The sequence below is a fragment of the Lygodium microphyllum genome, chromosome 10, assembly GCF_053477565.2.
Source record: "Lygodium microphyllum isolate KBCC chromosome 10, Lygodium_microphyllum_v1.1.10, whole genome shotgun sequence".
NCBI lineage: Eukaryota > Viridiplantae > Streptophyta > Polypodiopsida > Schizaeales > Lygodiaceae > Lygodium > Lygodium microphyllum.
Window position 1 is genome coordinate 157,448,711 of NC_141144.1, and position 22,645 is coordinate 157,471,355.

Consider the following 22,645-nt stretch of genomic DNA (forward strand, 5'->3'; position numbering starts at 1 on the left):
GATATAATAAGAGGGTCACTAGAGAAACCACAATAGCACTTTATAGAGCACCATATATATCTCTAGCACCTCTTCTTGATACTCACTAAAAGCTATAGTAACAAGATATCTCAATGGTGGAAAGTAGTCAAGAAGATGCTAGGACCATGGATTCTTTATACATAGAGTAGATGTGCCTGAAGATGGCATGAAGAAGACTCCTCAAGTAGAAATCATGGGATAAAGATACAACTCCCCACATGTGGTAGCTCACCAATGTCCATGAGAGTCTAAGTGTTTCTCAAAGCTCCAGGAAGACCACGCAATGGTTCTAAATCATGGACACTCACAACAAGTTGGATCTCAGAGTGAATGACCAACCAAGAGTGAGTAAATGACAATTTTGGTACACAATGTGTGGGGCACCAAATACAACCACCTTTGTAAAGCCTACAAGTGGGATGAAGCCCAAGAGGACAAGACTTAAGATGACTAGAACCAAGAGGAAAAGACTCAAGATGATGAGATATAACAAGAGGGTCATGAGTGACACCACAATAACACTTTATAGAGTAGAATACATATTCCTAACACACCCTCTTGATACTCAATAAATGCCATAGTAACAAGGGATTAGAATGGCACAAAGAATTCAATAAGATGTTGGACCTCTGGATGCTCAAGTCCTACACATAGACTAGATGTGCCTTAAAGAAAATGCAAAGAAGCCTCCTCAAGCATAAAGCAAGAGATAAACAAACAACTCCCCACACGTGGTAGCTCACCAATGTCCACTATAGTCTAAGTAAGAGATTCTCAAAGCTCTAGGAAGACCATCCAATAGTTCTAAACCATATGTAGATTTTGGAAGGCCACACAATAGATATCCACGTTGGTAACATTGTCTTGCTTTGTGCATTCTTGCACCAATGATAACAGGATCAATGTTGAGGAGAGCCTTAATGGATCATCAGGTGAACGTCTGGAATAACATGGACAGCAAGAGGTAGGGTAGGATTTTCTGCCTAATCATGGTCACAATCTCAATAATAGAGTTGGTAAGGTAAATCCCCATGCTTGTCATGAGATTCTATGCATATAGCTCGAATCCAATTTAAATGTTAATATAGAGTAGCCTAAGCTCCCCCATCTTGACTTTGTTCACAAACTGGCAACCTCAATCTTTCCTATGTAAGGCAGGTGTAGTTTGAGGTTTTTGATACCGTAAGTGGTCCCTTTTGAAGTTGCTAAACCATCCATGTGCCCTAAATTTTTTGTCCATTGATTCTATGGGGGATTGCACCCCACTAAATGGGTAAAGTAGTGTGGTATCAATCACATGAGGAGCTTTAAGAATCTTGGCATGAGAGTCTTGGTGAGTGAGGTGTAGAGGCTAAGGAAAATGAAGACAGTTGTCATTGATGTCAATTGTGCATCAACTATTGATACTTATGTAGCACTTTCAACTTATTGTGCTACAACTTGCATTCCTCCTATTGTGTTTTTGCTAGCACAAAAACAAAATTTGAATTGCCCAGCTGGTTCAAGGAATTGCCAATGGGATAGTCTTATTGAGCTTGGACACCAATTTTGATAGATGCATATATCTAATTTGAGAAGTGATAGAAGCAATGCCCATATACTTGACTAAGTTTTTATAAAGCCTTCGCTTGAAAGGCTATAAAAATACAACCATAGATATTTTGGATGGGAGGTTCGTGACACGGTTACTGTACCTTGAAGCAATCTTGGGAACATCTATGCTTCTTGTGAGGGGTTTGTTATGTGAAAATAACTTGGCTTGACTAATTGGATTCCCATGCTAGTCGGTGCACAAGCTACAAATGCCAATCCAATGTATCCGTATCTCAACAATTAATGTGGTGATCTCAGTCCTCTTGAATTTCTTTGTAGAAGGAACAAAATGTTGCAGAATGAAGATGCTCCATTCTACTTGATTAATAGCAGGAACTTGATAATCTTGATTAGATAAGAGCCTCAAGCATGGCAGCTAGGCAATCACATGTCTATCATAGCAAGTCAAGATGCCCTCTACAAATGGTCTATGAAGTATGTCCTCCATTTCTATGATTCTATGGGAGGTAACATCTATGAGAAGTGTGGAAATAATGGAAGCACCACCCTTCATTGTGCTATTGTTGGTGGATCCACAACTAGAGAAATATATCCAATGCTTTTAACACAGCCATATGCTACAGGGTCTACAACAACTAATGACAGTGTAGAACACCACCGCCTTGCCCATGTTATAACCCTACAGTAAGGAGACTTTTATACATGCCCTATCTTCTAATTTCTGGGTGGCTATTCCCCTTTTTAGTCCCTTTGTCCATCCCTCAACTCTCTTTCCTCCTTTTTCTTATTAGCATTGGCCTTAATCATTGTGTCTTATTCTTTACAACTTGCATAGGAGAGAGTCTACGCTCTTTTATAAGATAATTTACTAGAAACACCATATTAGAGAATTTGGAAATCTCCCAAGTCCCCCTATCTATGACACGATTTCTTAAAACATATTTTTAAAAATTTGAAGAATCCACATGAATATCTTCAAAAGAAACATAGAACTTTACCCAAAAGATTAGCAACTATGTTCCGTGTATCTATGAGGCTCAAAATTGGCTTTTATGATAGACTAAATGATTTATAGAGATTACCATGAAACCTTAGTCTACAAAACAACTTATGGTTTCTTTGGTCACATTGAATGTTTGATGCAAGATATTCATCATGTATAAGATATTGTGAATTGTGAAGTCAAAGTAGTTACAATTTCAAGATCATATCCATGTTAGCAATATCCAAGGTTTAGACTTGGCTACTATAAACAATTATATAGAGTGGAAAATAAAATATCTTTAGTAGAAAATTTAGAGTCCATTAGAGTATTAGGCATATAATAATATGAAAGAGAACTAAGACCAATGGTGCATCTGACCATGGAATTTTTCCAATGGAATCTTGAGACATTGAATATAGTATAAATTTATTTTTTTAAAGGATTGATTCATCGTTTTGGAATGATGTATGCTACACTTTCTTTATTTGATTAAATACACATGAAATGAAATATAAAAAAACTATCTACCAAGCGTCCTCCTACTCCAAGTAGAGCTCAACGGAGAGACCTCTCGCGACGGGTTTGGTCCACGTTCCCGGCGCGGTGAACAACCCCCTTGGTTAGGGTTAGGCAGGTAGTCGGGGGTAACTGAAACTGCCTCTTCCTTCAGGCCTTTAACCTAAAGTATAGGTACTCATTTAATTTGTAATTCATAATTCAAACAGAGCCCTAAAATCTCTGGCAAGCACAAACATTTCCATTAATCAACCGTGTTGTTTGGCAAACTGCTGAGGAAGTGTTCTTTCCTTTTGAGTGTATCAGCACTCGTTCCCAAGGTGTCTTGTAAATTGGCAAGATCCTTTACATTCCGGTGTAGGGCGTACCTTATTAACCCAACTTGGTCAACCCTAAAGTTCCTTAGATATGCTAGTTTCCGGTTTACAACTTTCCTTATTTAGAAGGATATCCAAAAATACGTCCTTTTGCAAGATAACTTGCGAAGGGATCTGCCATCCTTGTTGAGGGTTTTTACCCTTTCTCCTTGTGAATCAATCACAAGACTAAATGATTTCATACTTGCTGCGCAAGTCCTGCAATGGAATAATCCGTTTTAGATCCTTTAAGCTCATGTATGTCAGGCCTAGGGTTTCTTTTTAAGGATCTCGGGGACAGCCCTAGTTCTTTATCTTTACGAAATTTTTTGACCCTACAATAAGGAAAGTAGTCAAGTGCTTAGGGTATGAATATTTCTATGTTTAGATTGGTTTGGTTATCTTTTGGAAGGTAATATTAATCGTCTTGTCACGGTTTTTCTATCCTTGTGACAATTTACTTTTTAGTCAATATAGTTCAATTTAAACTTCCTTTTTCCTTGCAAATGAACTCATGCCAAATAACATCATTTCCCTTGCTAAGATGTGCAATTAGCAATGATAACTTCCTAGTAATTTGAGCAACGAAAGAAACCTTTCATGAATTTAATCATTTACAATGATTCGTTGCAAAAAGGAATAAGACTAATGGTGCAAGATATAATTTCTATGCCTTTAGGATTTAACTAAAATATACTACTATAGTAAATAGATAATCTTGCTCGTAATTTATAATGCTTGATGCTATTCGAAGGAAACTAAGTTCTATACATTATCATTCATTCAAATAAGCTAAAATCCTTCATTACAAATAACTCGGACAAATATATCCTATCCCTAACAAATTCCCTTTGCATGATTGACTTAAAACTGAATTAAAGCCAAGAAGAAAAACTTGGTTTTGGGGTGAGATATCCACATGGATACCGGGAGATGCACCTCCCGCAGCTACTCCTTGGACTTTCTTAGGAGGCATCATAGTTGTAGTCCTTCGAACGTGGAAGCAGCTTTACACTCTTTTTCAGAATTCCACCGTCGCTCCCTTGCACTGTCCGTCGAAAGTAGTTTTTGGAAGGTTCCATCCTTGAAGTCAGGAATTCGAAAGGGTGTTCAGAATCTTTTATGACTAAGACCTATTGAAGCCATGGGGAAGGCTTAATGGCCTTTTAATGACTCGTTCAAATGAGGAATGAAAAGGGATGGAAAAGACACAGGGTGCGGGAGAGAACTCTAAGGGAATATAGTAACCATAAAGGTTATAAGTAAGGTCGAAGGACCCTTAGGTCAACTTGGAGGAAAGGGTTCTCAATACGCCACAAGGGAAGGGTTAGAGAAGGTTTAATCACGGGGGGGGGGAGGGTAATTCCAATATCCACGCAAAAAGGGGGTCTAAGGATTTATAGAACACGAAGGGGGATGGGTTCCAAGGCTTAAGAGGAAGGGGGCTTATAGGGGTTACCACTAGGGAGAAAAAAAGGGTTTTTAAGGCCTACGGGAAAGGCTTCATGGGTAAAACATAGGGGTTCTAACACCCATCGAAAAGGGGGATTTAGACACACGGGGGGGGGGGGGGGGGAAGGTTTCAAAGCCCATAACAAAGGGCTTAAAGGTTAAATCATGGGGGGTATGGAAGGGTTTTTTTGGAAAGGCACGAGAAGGGGGATGAAAGGGCCTTAGGAGGATTAAAACCGGGGGGGATGTAATAAAGCTAGGGGGAAAGGGGGCTTAAAAAGCTCCTTTATAGAAGCTTCTAGGATCTTCCATGTTGGGGGGCGATTAACAGATGGGCGCGGCAGCTCTACGTATGTGACAGGCAGTGACCTCCCTTCGTCCTCCTTGTCCACTCTCTCGTTGACGACACCGGCAATCCTCACTTCCACCTTCGTCCTCACGACAACAACGCAGGGTAGCACTCACTCCTCTCTACTTCCCGTTGACTGCATCCTCCGTAGTCTCTCCCAGCTCACGGCGTTCTCCCCTTGCACTCATGGTAGCGGACGATTTGGGCAACGTCACCATTTTTTTTTGCCATCCTCCTCTTTCCCTAGCGGCAACAACGTAGGGTTTAAATAGGGGAGGGGAGGGGGATCCTCCTTCTCCTTCGTGTCAGCACGCATGGCACTACTCCCCGCGAGCTCCCACCAAGGAGCTTCTGGCTTCTTTCTATTCCCCTCCCATTCCAGCACAACAGTCGGTTGGGGAGGGGAATAAATAAAAAAATTTACATTTATCCATTTGATATTTTACAGGTGGACTCATTCCTTTGTGGTGACATGTCTATCGACCTTCCAGTGTATACGAAGTTGTTTCACGAGATTAACATGGGACCATAGGATACTTCATACTTGGAGCATCCACTTACTCAATTCGTTGACCAATCACTTATAAGGTACATAAGATATACATTTTAAGTGAGATTTTTTTTTAATGATTTATATTACTGTGCTTTGTATGATTTAAATTGATTATTCTAACATCATTTTTTGTTTGTGTAGGTGACATTTTTAGGATGAGTCGAGGGATGAGGGATGAGGAGTTACAGGACATCTCCGCACGCATGTCTCCAGACCAGATCGCGAGATTCAAAGAGATGGCAGACCAGGAGCTGTCTCGGTTTTCGTCAGGGCGCTCTGCTATATCTGCTTTAGCGCGATCGGATGCTTTGGCCATAGGGAGGGAGTGCATCGGGATCAGGGGGATGCTACAAAGATATAGAGGCAGTGAGCCCTGCAGTCGACACGGGATACAGGTGCGATTCCTCGCTCTCATGGCCCTTCTAGGGAGCGTGGCTTAGGCTCAGGTGGATATTGTGGAGATAGGGACACGGTGTCTCTGTCTCATCATTCAGCTGGAGCTGCGTCACCTCACGGATTTGTCACACCTGTGGGGATGTCTACTCCAGTTACTCCAGCTTTTGCTCAGTCGTCAGTAGTGGCACCCTTGTGGGTATCACTACGAGAGATATTACCCCGATCGGTACACCGGATGCATAAGGGTCTCCTAGATATGCCCATGAGCATGGACGCAGATGGGAGAAGACCCATCTTAGGCAGACTCCAGGGTGTTATGGATATCTAGTCGATAGTAGGTCAGGAGCCATCATCATGAATGATGAGGGGAGGAGGGTGATGGCTCACATGAGAGAGTTGTGCCGACAAGTTTTTCGGCACAACGTCTTGGATCATTGGAAGAACATACTGGAGGGGAGCAAGGACTATATAGTAGCATCCTTTCATAAGGAGTTTTTGGTGCCAGCCTCAGTAGATCGATTCTCTATGGGCTGGATGATGGATTGCATGCATGCATACATGTCACATAGACAATCCGACGCATGCAAGGCAATCAAGAGTGGGGCTACAAAGCCCGAGTGGTTAGATGCAGATGACTGGCGCCGACTGAGGGAGGAGGCTACAGATTCTCCAGGACGTTGGAGTTAGCAACGAGAGGCGGCGAGGGCACGACTCGAGGCCGGAGTGGTCCATCATCTTGGGAGTGGCGGCCATAGGACATATTTGGAGGACTTTGTAAGTTTTTCTTTTCTTTTGCTTGTTTTTTTTTTGAAATATTCTTTGTACTGACAATCATGTTTCTAACAGTTAGCATTTTGTTTTCTTTGCAGCACTCCATTACAAATCGTGATCCGACTGGCCTTGAGACTCGATATGCAGAGAGACACGGTCTCACTACATTGATCAATCGATTGTATAGACACGGCGGCCCTGTAAGTCACTCATCTTTCTTGTCTGTAGTTACCATGAGATATTTGAATACAGTATTGTATGGTGGACTAATGTGTTGTTTCTTTTTCTGCAAAGTCCGTTCGATGCTCCTTTGTGACGGGACGAGCTTTCGCGGGACGAGGATATGTAGCTCGCCCTTAGATCCCTATGTTGAGAGAGAGAAAGAGAGAGTACACAAGACATGCTCCCAAAGAATGATTCATATTGATGTAGAGTTAGTATATATAGGTGAGACCCAAGTTAAGTGAGAGATGATATATATAGTTCTAACACCCTGTAGCTCACACACCTTTATTATTGAGTCACTTGATTTATGTAGACATTTTCTATGTATTAGTGATATCCTGTCATGATTGTACCAATCCCTTATTATGCGATCATGTATTTATTTCATGTATCAGTTTTATGATTTCAGTATACATTGTTTTTTTTTGCAAGCGCATTGTACACAGTAGTGCAGAAACTATTATGTATGGCTCTCATAAAGTACACAACACTATCTGCCCTGCCACAATTTTTTTTTTCCATGTTACCGTCGCTATTAGCGTCGCAAATTTTATTGCTCGCATCGTTATTGGCATCGTTCTATACGTCGCAAACCGTCGGTATCAGCGTCCATATTGGAGTTGATATGAGCGTCGCATTTGCGACGCTGATACCAATGCCAATACCGACGCTGATAGCGACGGTGATACCAAGTGTTCTATGGCGTTGCCAATAATGACGCTTTTTGCGATGACGGGGGAAAATTTTGTTATTTGAATTTTCGTCGCTTTAAACGTCGGTATAAGGCCTATATATTGTAGTGGAGTGATAGATGGGCTTAAGGAGTGGGGTGCAGAGTACTACTCTAAGCTACATTACAATGAGAATGGATGCGTAAAGTCTAGGGATACTATACTATCCATGATAGGCCTACTAAGATAAAATTGTCATAAATTTTGATAAGTTTCCCCAAATGGGACATGCCACATGTTGAAACACAACTTATGACATGTACTTTCAACCCATGTAGGAAGCACATTCCTGAGATTTGGGCAATTACAAAACTACTCTAAAATAGTATATAGTCTGCAGGTAGGGGGTGGTCAAATGAGGGCATATTGGCTAGTCTTTAGTCCGTCTTTAGTCCATTGGACATCTTGGAGATGAGGAAATTTATGGAAAATAGTGGTTGGGTGCCAAGAGGCTTTTTCTAGGTGTAGGTCTTTCCATTTGATGAGGTACTCGATGGATCGAGATCTTAAGTGCTTATCTCATTGTCCAATGATTGCTTTAGGGATACATTGAATGGTACCTTCTTCGTCTATGGGGAAACATTCTTCCACATTGTCTATTGAGGTGCCAATGAAGGGCTTCAGTTGGTGGACATCAAACACATTGTGAATCTTGGTGGTAGGGGCAAGCTCTAATCGATAGGCCAAGTCACAAACTATCTCAATAAGGATCTGGTAGGGGCCATAGAAACAATGGGCTAGCTTGTTACTGCTACCATCTTTGAGAGTGGAGTAACGGGACTTAGCCACTTTCAAGAGGACCAATTCCCCTTCTTGCAATTCCAAATGACTTATTTTCTCATCAGCATAGAGTTTCATGTGAGTTTGTGCCTTTTGAAGATTCACTTTGCATTGCTAAAGTAGGACATTCATGCAATCCAACTCAACTTTGCTCTAAAGGTTAATCTTATAATTAAATAAGACTATAGGGAGGGAAGCCTTATACCCGTATAATGCCTCAAAATGAGAAACCCCAATGGTAGAGTGGGTGGAGTTATTATAGGCAAACTCAGCTAAGTGGAGCCATGTATCCCAACTATGTTGTTTATCATGGAAAAAGTACTGCAAATATGTCTCAACCCATTTATTTACTCTTTTGGTCTGGCCAACTGTTTGGGGGTGGTATGCAGTGGACTTCCTTGTCATCAAACTTGTGGCTCTCAAATGCAATCATACCATGCTCTTGCAACAAGACCACACCAATACCCCTACTACCACTCGTATCACAGTGAGTGGTAAACATCTTGGAGAAATTAGGGTATGTAAGGATGTGGGCTGAAGTAAGCATTTCCTTCAACTATTCAAAGTAATGAGCAGTAGTGGCATCCCAAAAGAAAGATTCCTATTTCAGTCAATCAGTCAAAGCTGCTGCAATGGTGGAATAATGCTTGATGAAGCATCTATAAAATGAGGAGAGACTAAGGAATCCATTTAATGAAGTAGTGGTGGATGGAGTGGGTTAGTCCTTAACACATTGCACCTTCTTAGCATCAACATATGTGCCCTTTTTGCTAACAATGTGTCCCAAGTACTCCATAGATGTCTACATGAAGATAAAGTTACTTTCCTTAGTAAAGAGTCGATGCTCTCTCAATGTATCAAACACCCTTCTGACATGTACTAAGTGCTCCTCTTGTGACTTGATGTAAATGAGGATGTTTTCAAAGAACACCAGTGCAAACTTGAACATGAAGGGATGAAGAACTTTATTCATGAGGCTCTGAAATGGGGTAGGGGCATTAGTCAATCCAAAAGGCATCAGTAGAAAATGACAAAGCCCAAGATTAGTCTTGAAGGCAGTTTTGTTCTCATCAATCTCCCTCATACGGATTTGGTGGTAGCCAGAGCACAAATTGATCTTAGTGAAAAAGCATGCCCCTTTCAACTCATCCAGCAAGTCATCAATCCGTAGGATGGGGTAGCGCTTCTTCACTATGATTTTGTTCAAGTCTCTATAGTCGATGCACATGTGGAAAGAGCCATCTTTCTTTTTGACTAACAGGATAAGGGATGCATAAGGGGAAGAACTCGGTTCAATGAAACCCATCTCCAAAAACTCCTTGACTTGCTTTTCAACCTCTTCACATTCACACTTGGAGAGTCTGTAAGGTGGCTTGTTCATTGGCTTGGAATGGGGCTTTAGATCAACTCAGTGGTTCACTTGCCTCTTGAGGGAAAGGGCTGTAGGCATCTAAAATAACTCACTATACTTCTCAAGTAAGGCCTGCAAGGCTAAACTCTTAGATACTTTGGAGGCATAACCTGCATTTTCCTTATTGAATTCCAAGAAAAAGATAGGTGAGCATTTCTTGAACTCCTGTTTGAGTTGCTTTGCTATAATGATGAGCTGAAACTCAGCATCTTCTCCAATTCCCTGTAAGAAGATAAGTTGTCCATGAATCATAAACTCCATGTAGAGCTAAGAGAAGTCCATAGCAAAGTTTCCCAAATTTTTTAGTCAATCACAACCAAAGACAACATCAATGGGGCCCATATCTAAGGTAGGTATTTCAATCAATGCCACATAATTTTTTGCCAAGCATAGGGGGATTCCGAGACATACATGTGTGTTGATTTATTAACAAAAGTGTGAGTACTACGAGTGTCCACAATGATACATACATACTTCCCATGAATACTACCACAAGTAATTGATAATCATTCCCTACATAGGAAAAAAGGGGAATTCCCTATCAATTCCCTAGTTTAAAAATTCACATAAGTAGGAAAAGTAAATGATAGGGAAAATTAAGCATTTCCTAGTTAGAGAAACTAGAGAATCACATAGGAAATTTTCTACATAGGGAGATTTCCCTGTGCAAAAATTTTCTGCATAGGGAAATTTTCCTATGTAGGAATTTATCTGCATAGGGAACTACATAGGGAATTTTCTCTATGTAGGAATTTGATCTAACTAGGAAATGTTCCATTTTTCCTATCATTTACTTTCTCTAATTATGTATATTCTTAACTAGGAAATTGATAGGGAATTCCCTTTTTTTTTCCTATGTAGGGAATGATTGAAAGTTCCTTGTGATATAAGGGCTGGCATTGGCAATAGAAGCTAGAGCAATCTATCTATAGCTATTATAGGGAATGCCATGAATCAAGAGAGAAACCTATCTATTGCTATTATAACACACCTACTATAATACTCTAAACACATCTAAACCTACAATTTTTAACCAATAAGACAAATCTGAAGCTTGATTCACTCTAAAAGAAATGATAATTTGTCACCACTTAAAGCATGAAAAGCACAACTAGACAAATAGATATGCCTTTTTATTGTAGTCCCAACCTTCTCCAAATATGTTGCACAACTAGACAACTAAATATATTTTGAAACAGAATACCAGCTTTCTTTGGTGATGAAGAAGATTCACATTCTGCTCCCCTAGAAGGTTTTTCCATAGTTGTGTTGCATCATGCACACTATCTCTTACTGATTTCACCTAAGTAAGGAAATAATATGAAATTATATATTCATAGATAAAGCATGTCTTTCAAGAATATGACAAAAATCATAAAAAACAAATCACAGAATGGTAAAGCAAAAACCTTGTCAAACCGACAAGATTCAAGGACACTCAAGGTGGTTGACTTGAAAGACACTAATGCAAAACCAAGATTGGCACCAATGCGAGAAAGTGTTTCAATTGCTACCTTCCTTGTTGCCCAATCAATATTCTCCAAAGCTTTATGTATGCATGGCATCAACATAGCCAAATGTTGTTGAGTGAGGGCTACAACTTGTTACATAGGATATGCATGTTGAAACGAACCGACTTCTCAATGCACAAATACTATAAGAGGGGCCCTCTTCTTGATAGTAGCTAAGGGTTTTTTAATTGAAGACCTAGACCAATTAGGACTTGATGAAATTTAGTTAAGTGTATGTTCAATTCCAAGGCCATCTGCTTCTGCAACCATGCTTGAAGTTCGGAGCTCTAGATTTTGCATTGATAGAGACAAATCCTGGATATCTAAGACAACAATGACTAGTGATTAGTCAAATTCAAACAAGTTTCCATTAAAAAATCCTCTCTCTTGCAGTTGCACAACCCATCTACAATAGAAGACATCAGCAAAAAATAAGCATATAAATGAAATGACCTTATCACAATATATCTTCTACATGTTTTGTTATTTATAATGCTCACTAAATATCATATGCATGTAGTTATAGTCTATGAATCCGACAACAATTATGAAGTGTACGTGGAGGTTAATAATTTCTAGTTCGGCACTCTTAGAATGGCCAGAACTTCACATCGATATTGAGGGTCCCAATGCCCTATCAACTTCCATATCGCTATAAGATTCCGTCAAATTTTTTCCTATGATTGGCACCCACATTACCTCCTTCTGCCTTCCATTAGATGCTTGAAATGCAGTTTCATGAATCCTACCTACCTCTAAGTTGGAAAAAATAACCATAGAAGAGTTTTCATCTTTTATTTTACTCCCATTAGAGGGGATATATACAATTATAAACCAAAATCCTAGACTGTCCAACATTTGTAATCATCAAGGACCTATGATGTGAGGACTTGTCAACATATAAATTACCAACATAAAGTCAGCATGGCAAGCAAGTTGTAGTTAGCAAGGAAATGTGCCAAGGACTTGTCAGCATTCCATAATCAACTTACAAGCAAAAAACGATTAAAAAGTTATACCAATGTGTGCCCCACAAGAAAAGCTATTCTGATACGAATGGCAAGTAATGGCACCCCAATATCCACCTAAAGCTTCACTAGAACCTATATCAAAACTTTAATCTAATCTTAGGACCAACTAATGGTTAATATAAAGAAGTGAACCCAACCTTGTTGGCATCTACACTAAAACAAGAGAATATGAGGCCTACAAAGCATGGTTTCATTAATTGGTACATTCCTTGAGTCTGCACATTTGCAAAGTTAAGCATCATCCCAATGTATTCAAGGCTTTACATAAATTAACCTCCCTTAAGTGCAACAAATAGAGAGCATGCACCCACATTTAGAAGTTCAACAATCACAAACAGCTCAAGTAAAAGAAAGCACAAGGATGAGTTCACTTGTAGGTTTGATCATGCTAAAAGGTGGTTGTAGAAGAGAAAAAATGACTATTTTATTCACTAGCCATAATTTGATCTCAAATACGATAATAATCAACAACATGAGAAGGTAGGAAAGTGATGTGTGGATGTGAGTGATACCATTCTATGACTCTATTTATTCTCCTAGTGTCAACAAATATCCAGTGCTCGGCTACAGGTTTATCCTCAAGGTTGTTGCCCTTTGCCCCTTGATGATTATGCCCTAGATTGTGCCTAGTGTAAACGCAAAACCCTAAAAGAACATGTAGCAAAAAATAGGCTTTCCTACAAATTGTATGTCCCTCTGTATTTGTGCAAATGTATCTGCATTCACAGCACCAAATTTTACAAGCCCTATAGGCCCAGTTGCTCTTGATAAATGAGGGTCTAGCAGCCTGCACCTGTGACTGTCCAGTTTTGATAGCTCATATGTAGAGTTATGCATGCCCAAAGCTTGTCTTTTATGCCAACATGTCCTATATCTGATGCTCCCAACCTCTGCATCAATCATGTCACGTTAGGGTTGACACAATTTCCATGTCTCCTGTGCAGGTCATTTACCTAGATGATGGCATCAACTGGGATGTCGAGACAAAAACACAATAGAATCTCTCTTTTTATTTTCTTGTAATAGTTAATTATATTAATTACAAAAGATATTACAAGATTATATGATTAGAAGATGTTAGATGGCTCTAAGCCATCGTGCATAATCAAAAGGGTTATACAAACCTAAGTCAACTCTTTTTGTTTATGTTGTCCCTTGAGTTGGGGATCTAAGATATCCTCCACTTTCTCCTTATCTCCCAAGCATGGTGTTGCCTATCATAAAGACATGAAAATCAAGATCATGGTAAATAGATAACCAAGCAATAGCCAACCAAAAAAGCATAAGCAAATAAAAACACATTTCCTACACAGCAAAGAAAGATTTATCAATCATGAGTTTGATAATGCATTATGTGAGTTTGACTTGCATCCATTAACAATATGTATGGGCATGAGCATGACTCTCCCTCCTCTTCCTCCTCATGGGCAGAAGCTTGCATTTTCATCCCACAGCATTGAGGGCTTCACAATATTTACACCTGTCATTTTACTTGCACTGTGATTAAAAGTGCACTCACACTAACTTGCAAAAGGTTAAGTCTCTAGTCCTAATTTAGCAAATTTAGCAAGCATCTCCCTACAATTTTCTAAGGCTTCCATAATGGCACATGCTTTCAATATACAAAAAAACCTGTCACAATCAAGAGATAGGATGTTAAGCAACATTTGCTACAGACAACTTCCTCCTGTTGTCCATGTTCATCATATCTTGCAATTAGGAAATGCAAGAAACTGCATCATTTGCAGGTAGCCTTTCATAAAAATGGCAAGTTTGTGCAATAGAACCATCATTCAATGTATACAGCTACCATAGCACTGCCCACATAAAGGTTGCTCTCCAATGCTCTTTTATTGTTTCAACATATACTCCTTGACCTCTTTCCAATGACCATGTAGAGCAATATGCTTTCAAGTGAGAGACAAACATAGTAGAATCAATACACATATCCTCCAACAACATTTGTCGAAATGCAGTCCCTGCTTCTTTTCCAAGCTCATGCTTAGCATAAGTTGCAAATAGTGCATTTCATGAAACCACATCCTAAACCACCAACCTCTAAAATACTAGGTAGTCTTCTACAATAATCCAGTAACATGTCATGTACATGTGAACAACACCATCCATTTCTAAATCTTACCTACTTGCACAAGCTTTCAAGGCGCAAATGAATGTGACATGAGCATAACCTATGGCCTCCATCTATATATTTCAAAAACAGTTGACAGCTTTTGCACTAAGTCCATGTGATGCATATCTTATAATCAAAGGATTCCACCTTATATCCACCTTATATATAGGTTAACTATAAGATCCTTCAACTAGAAGGAGACTTAGGAACTTCCTCTAAAAAACAATACAATGCCTATTAAATCCCTACCGACAATATGGCTATAGTAGTCATCTAGTAATTCATAGAACCCTCATTCAAGCCAGTTACCCAAGCTAGGAAAGTATCATTTCAAGTTATACATAAATTGCCAATCACTAGAGAACAAGAGACTAAATCCCAATCTAATAAACTATCCACCAATTACTAAAGATCCAGAGACTAAATCCTAAGATAAAATCTTATCAAAACTTATCACACTTTTTCAAGCAGCACAACACATGCAATTTACATGTAGAGTAGCCCTAGTCATGGTGTAGGTCAAAAGCAAACATCAAACAAACTACACTGATCAAAGACATGAAAGATTTTTCTACCTAACTAGGCCATTCATTACTTTTAGGCATGTACCAATTTACACACACAAATTGACAAGTCCCAACTAATAATAGATGTGTCTCAATGTCAAATTGAGTACCATGCTAGTCTGCTGACTATAGGGGTATAATATGGGAGATGCGTTGGTATTCTACACTGTCATTAGCTTTTGTAGTGCCTGTAGCATCTAGCTGTGTCAAAAGCATTGGAGAGTTTTCTTTGGTTGTAGACCCACCAGCAATAGCACAATGAAAGGCAGTGCTTCCATCACTTCCACACTTTTGATAGATGTTACCTCCCATAGAATCATACAAATGGAGGACATACTTCATAGACCATTTACAAGGCATCTTGACTTGCTATAATAGACATGTGATTTCCTAGTTGGCATGCTTGAGGTTCTTATCTAATCACGATAATGAAGTTTCTGCTATTAATCAAGTCTAATGAAGCATCTTCATTCTATAGCATTTCGTTCCTTCTACAAAGCAGTTCAAGAGGACTGAGGTCACCACATTAATTGTTGAGATACAGATACACTAGATTGGCATTTCCAACTTGTGCATAGACTACCATGGGAATCTAATTAGTCAAGCCAAGTTCTTTGCAAATAACAAACCCCTCACAAGAAGCATAGATGCTCCCAGGATTGCTTCGAGGTACAATAACCTGGCTAGGAACCTCCCACCCAAAATCTGTATGGCTGTAGTTTTCTAGCCTTCTAAGTGAAGGGTTTATAAAGAGTTAGCCAAGTATATGGGCATTGCTTCTGTCACTTCTCAAAATTAGACACGTGCACCTATCCAAATTGGTGTCCAAGCTCAATAAGACTACCCCATTGGCAATTCCTTACACCAGCTAGGTAATTTAGATTTTGTTTGCTAGCAAAAACACAATAGGAGGAATGCTAGTTGTAGCACAATAAGTTGAAAGTGCTACATAAGTATCAATAGTTGATGCACAAGTGACATCAATGGCAACCTTATTCATTTTCCTTAGCCTTTGCACTTGACTCACCAAGACTGTCATGGAAAGATTCTTAAAGCTCCTCATGTGATTGATACCACACTACTTTACCCACAAGTCATTGAAATTTAGCAAGGTGCAGTCCCTCATAGACTAACTGGACAAAAAATGCAATGCAAATGAATGATATAAAAACTTCACAAGGGACCACTTATTGTATTAAGAACCTCAAACTGTGCCTTTCCTACACAAGAAGAATTGAGGCTCCTTGTCTATGACCAAAAGCAATATGGGGGAGCTCAGGTTGCTCTGTATTAACATCTAATTTGGATTTGAGCTATATGTGTAGAATTTCAAGATAAGCATAGGGATTTACCTTACAAATTTGATTATTGAGATTGTGACCATGATAAGGCAATGGTTTTATGCATGCCCTACAAAAGAGGATCACCTCAAATTCTTGCTTGATGCACTTGCCATGCTTAAGGATGAACTTCATTACCACACTCTGTGAGAAAAAGTACAGAAAAATGCATCTGATCAATGTATGTGAATCCATTCATTTACACAAGGATGTGAGAGTGTCTTGAAGCTTGATTGTTTCCATATGCGACCAGTATAGTTGCACATGCCTTTGTAGACTTGCCAATGGAGCCTTCCCATAGGAGCTCTATAACCTAATAATTTTCAACCTCCGCGGTTGCTAGGACGAGAGCAAGATTGACAAACGTTGCTGAAGACCATGTCCACATCCTTGCCCACAAACACAACCATCATCCACATCTCTGTTAGGAAATCCTTGTATGGTCTTCAACTGATAGCGAGACGGATTTCGTGAATAGATTTTCTATGCCCATAGTAGTGACTATTAATTAGAACACTATCATAACCCTAGCACCCTCCAACCTACTTGAAAAAGCATTGGTAGTTTACAATGTTCTTCCTCATGGCTCAATGTAGTGTTTCCTATTGGGATTTTGAATTCTAGAAGATTATAAGATGCTTCTTGTTCTCCTCAAATATGATTTTTGTGATGATGTCAATTTATCACCCTAAATCAGCTATGTAATATCCCCATATGACCCCCCTATGAAATTTTCAAATTTTTCCTAAATTTTTTTACCCCCTCTCTCTCCCCTACTGATTGCATGGTGGGGAGAGAGAGAGAGAGAGAGAGCCAAGTGGTAAAGGGAGGGGGGCATGCAACCCCAGGTGGCAGGTGGCACCGTCGTGCCACCTCTCCCCCTCCACTGCAGGTTTGGCTCTCGGCTCCTCCCTGGCATTCAGGAGAGCCAAACCTGCACTGCAGGTTTGTCTCTCGGCTCCTACTTGGCATTCACGAGAGTCTCCCCCTGCCCCAGGTGCCTACGGTAGTAGCATACCCTTGTCGACGACATACCTTTTCTCCCCCTTCCCCCCATTGTCAGAATCCCCCCCCCAATCACGTTATTAGAGCACACCACCCCCTACCTCCCGTGAGGTCAGCACCTCCCTTCTTTGTCGACTTCAACGAACCCCCCCCCCCCCCCCCCCCCCCCGATGTGATCCGCGTAAGGGAGGAGAAAGAAGACAATTAAGGGGGGAGAGAAGAGGAGAAGGAGGGTGAGAGAGAAGAGTGAGAAGAGGAGGAGAAGAGAAGAAAGAGAAGGAAAGAAGAGTGAGAGAAGAGGAGGAGAAGAGGAGGAAGAGAAGGGAAGATGAAGGGAGAGAGAGAAGAGTGAGAAGAGGAGGAGAAGAGAAGAAAGAGAAGGGGAGAAGAGTGAGAGAAGAGGAGGAGAAGAGAAGAAAGAGAAGGGAAGAAGAGTGAGAGAAGAGGAGGAGAAGAGGAGGAAGAGAAGGGAAGAGGAAGGGAGAGAGAGAAGAGTGAGAAGAGGAGGAGAAGAGAAGAAATAGAAGGGGAGAAGAGTGAGAGAAGAGGAGGAGAAGAGAAGAAAGAGAAGGGAAGAAGAGTGAGAGAAGAGGAGGAGAAGAGAAGGAAGAGAAGGGAAAAGGAAGGGAGAGAGAAGAGTGAGAAGAGGAGGAGAAGAGAAGAAAGAGAAGGGAAGAAGAGTGAGAGAAGGAGAAGGAGAGGAGGAGCAGGAGAAGAGTGAGAGAGAAGAGAGAGAAGAGGAGGAGAAGAGAAGGAAGGAAAGGCAAGTAGAGTGAGAGTTTTGGGCTAGCTACTTACCATGGCCCCCAAGCGCAAAGAAGGAGTGAAGACCACGGGAGCTACCTTAGCTGCTTAGGGGACAAGTACAGATGGAATTCATGGTGCAGTTGGAGCAGTTGGAATTGCGGCCAATAATGGAGCACCGAGTATAGCCAATGCGGGAATTAGCGCAACCCCAGACCTCGTCTCGGAAAACCAGGTTCTCCTTGTCCTAGGGAAGAACTATTGATTTCATTCCGCCACATGAAATGATAAGTTTTTCATAATATGTCACATAAAATGATTGACTTTCACTTAGTTTGGTGCATGATTTGTTAACTATAGTCTATAGTTTACTCATGTGATTAAAATAAATACATGAAATATTAGCTTCCATTCATAGGATGCAACTGCACAAAAGCATAGAGGACTTGTCATCTATCTTGCATTCCACACGGAAGATAGGTCTTGATCTTGTATACCATGAATAGGTTGTCCTATCCTATGAAAAGAAATGTTTATTTTTGGAGACCGCATGAAATATTAGGGTAAAATTGCATTTAGAATACTAACAGGTTCTTAGAATTTCATGGATCGCTTACAAGGAAAGATTTTTATGCATTATATGATTATCTTTTACTTATGTTAGAGCATAGAGGCGATAAGTGAATTGAGTTTAAAATTTATATACTCAAGTCACATGAGACCCTGCACTCTAGGAACAAGTACTCATTGCCAGATAAGAAGAGAGCTAAAGATTGTTTAGGTTGTACTAATATACTAAACACACCTTGTGCATGCGAGATAAGTTTGGTTAGAAAATTTTGCATAGCATCTCACTAAGAGAAGATAGAAAGAATGTATGACAAGTCATGCAATATATTTAATGCGCTTTAAACATTACCAAGTATGTTAAAAGATGTGCAAGAAAATCGAGGATTCACAACTTGGATCCCTAGAGAAAAACCCAAGGGGAAGAGGGATTCAAAAGAAGTCGAGTGATTAAACACACGTGCTTGTGAGTTATTTTTAAGGATCTTGTCTTAGACTATTGGAAGTAGATATCCTCCAGGCTTAAGCTAGGCTACTAAGCTGACTCTAAATGGAACGTTGATCAAGGCTTATGCTTGGTTGTTTCGAAAAGGATATTTCAAAGTGAATTTACTGGTTACCTTGGTAAGAGGAGATCCCTACTAAGGACAAGGGGCTCTGATACCAACTATAACGTGTCCACTTATATATTCAGGACATGTCTTAGCAGTCCATCGGAAAGGATGTCTAGAAAGCTCCGCCCTGCACTCCCATGGAATGTTACAGGGTTTGCGATCTAGGGCTTTCCGTGTCTGCCATGCAGCGAAAGTATTTCGGCCATTCCCACTTAGGATCGACCTGAATTAGGGTTTCCCTTATTGGTCATTTCCTAATAGCAAATAGCGTCAGACCCAAGCAAACTACTTTATGCAGAAACGCCAAGTTCGAAGCAGATTCACGCTGCACTTGGTTCAAAGAGAATGGGAAATGAGAGGGATGCAAAGCTCAACCTCTCTGCCATAAGGCATAGTCCCATTCCGTTCCCCTAAAACAACGTAAATCGAGTTAAATCATAACTCTAGGTCAACGCTTTTGTTATTCTTGTTCTTTGATGATTTTCCTGCTATCCGTCGTGATTTGAGAAAAGTTCCTGGCCAACCGGGACCACCCATCCGTAGGATGGACCTATGACCCATCCTCCGCACTTTCGTCGGGTTGTTTTAGTTATTTAAATATCTAACACATTAGTTGGACATGTAACAACCAGCTTCTTTAATTAACCCATTAGGCACTGGTTCCTTCACGTAATCTTATCACTTGACATAGAAAAGCAATATCAGACAAGTTCCTTATTAACAGGTTATCATAATTATCTTTGAAATACAAAGAGTCCAGCTCATAGGCTTATCCACAATCCGCCCGAAGGCTATCCAGCAATCCAGAGGGATCACTAATTCAAGTTTCTGCCCCTAGACTAGTATGCGGGCCTCGAGATCCAATCCGGAGTCATGTTAGCCTCTTGTGCAGGGCCAGAAAGGCGAGGGATTTACAGTTAGAGTCCCCCTTGGCACCCAAGCGTCGTCTTGCTCCAAGTAGCGCTCAACGGAGAGACCTCTCGCGACAGGTTCGGTCCACTTGCCTGGGGCGGTTAACAACCCGCTTGGTTAGGGTCAGGCAGGTAGTTGGGGGTAACTGAAGATGCCTCTCCCTTTAGGCCTTCAACCTGAAGTATAGATATTTATTTACCTTTTAATTGATTGATCAAACAAAGCCAAACAGTGCTCTAAAATCTATAGCAAGCACAAACATTTACATTGATCGTTTTTGTTGGCAAACTGCTAAGGAATGAATCCTTCCTTTCGAATGCAACCAGCACTTGATCCGGGATGACTTGCAACTTGGCAAGATCCCCTATATCTTGGGTTAGGGCGTACCCTATTAATCCAACTTGGTCAAACCTTAAGTTCATCAGTTATTTCAGTTTATCGGCTGGTCTTTAGTTTCCAATCAATCTTCTTTACTCAAGAAAGATACTAAATTAGGATGATTATTCATCCTGTTGCAAGATAACTTGCGTAAGGACTTTCCATCCTCGTTGCGAGAATTTGGCCATTCCCTTGTGATCCAATCACAAGGTCATATGGCTCCGCACTTGTTGCACCAGTGTCGAATCGAACTATGCGACAATGGAGTCAGGCAACAATCTGTTTTAGGTTACTAGGCTGACCTCATTAGACCTAGGGTTTCCAATTTTCATCTTGTAAGATTCTTAGGGACAAACCCTAGCTCATATTCAAAATATGTTTCACTGTCCCTACATTCGGTGAATGTGGGTAAGTATTTTGGGTATAGGATTTTCAATTTTGGTAATACGTATCAATTAAGTTACGTATTAATTCCTAGTGAATTTCATGGAATTTAACTCATTCTAAACGAGTACTCCGGGGTTTTGGTATTTAGGTTTGTGCCAATTTGTTTATCTCTTGGAGATAATTACTGTAACATTTCATAAACGCATGACTCGTTGTCTATGCATAAATTAAATTTTCAACCTTAACTTATCGATTTTAAGGTCAAGTATAGGTTAGTTACTTCCGACTATTCTTCTATAACTTTGCAATAAAAAATCATGCTAAACAAGCAACCTTTTCCTTGATAATTTATGCAGTTGACAAATGATAATTTCCTAGATTTATGCATCATAAGAATCATTTAATGCTTTGCACTTTCCATGATGATTCATTGCGAAGAGGATATGGGTTAATAGTGTGATATGCAGTTTACACTTCTAGGTTTAAACGAAGTATACCATTTTAATGGGCAATAATCTAGTTTATAATTCATTTCAATGCATAAAGCTATTTTCTAGAAATGCGTTTATGCTTTCTTTAATTTGCATGTTTCATTTAAAAATATTGATGACTAAGTTCCTTTGTTGTGAGCATCTAGGACAAAAATATATCCTATTTCTAACAGTTAACCTTGCATGATTGAATTACAACAATATCAAATAAAAATTAGGAAGGAAAACCTGGGTTTGGGGTGAGATATCTACGTGGATGCCCGGAGATGACACTCCCGCGGCTGTGCCTTGGACATTCTTAGGAGGCATCGCAATTGTAGTCCTTCGGATGTGGAAGCAGCTTTGTAACTCCTCTTTGGAATTCCACCGTCGCTCCCTTACACCGTCCGTCGGAAGTAGTTTTAGAAGGCTCCTTCTGTGAAGTAGGGATTTCCAAGAAAGGGTGTTTCAAATCTTTTGCCGATAAGACCCATTAAAGCCATGGGAGGGGCTTAATGGCCTTGTAATGGCTTGCACAAATGGGGAATAAATAAAGTGTGGAATCCCTTACGAGGCTTTCGAGTGGGAAAGGAAGGTGTCAAACGACCCTCAATCACTCTCTTTTCTTTTTTTCGTGTGGAAAAAAAAAACAAGGCTGCAAGGGTATTTTTCATGGGAAAGGAAAGGGCTAAGGTGAAATTTTCTTAGGGAGAAAATGGGCTTATAGAATCCTAAGGTAGGAACTTCCAAGGGGAAAAAGTATCCTTTAAAGGCTATACCTTTCGGAATGAGGGAAAAGGCCTAAGCGCCTTTAAAGACAAACTCAGAGGGAGGAGGGGGTAATCCTAAAATCCCTTAGGAAGGGGGCTAAGGGAAATTAAACCTGAGG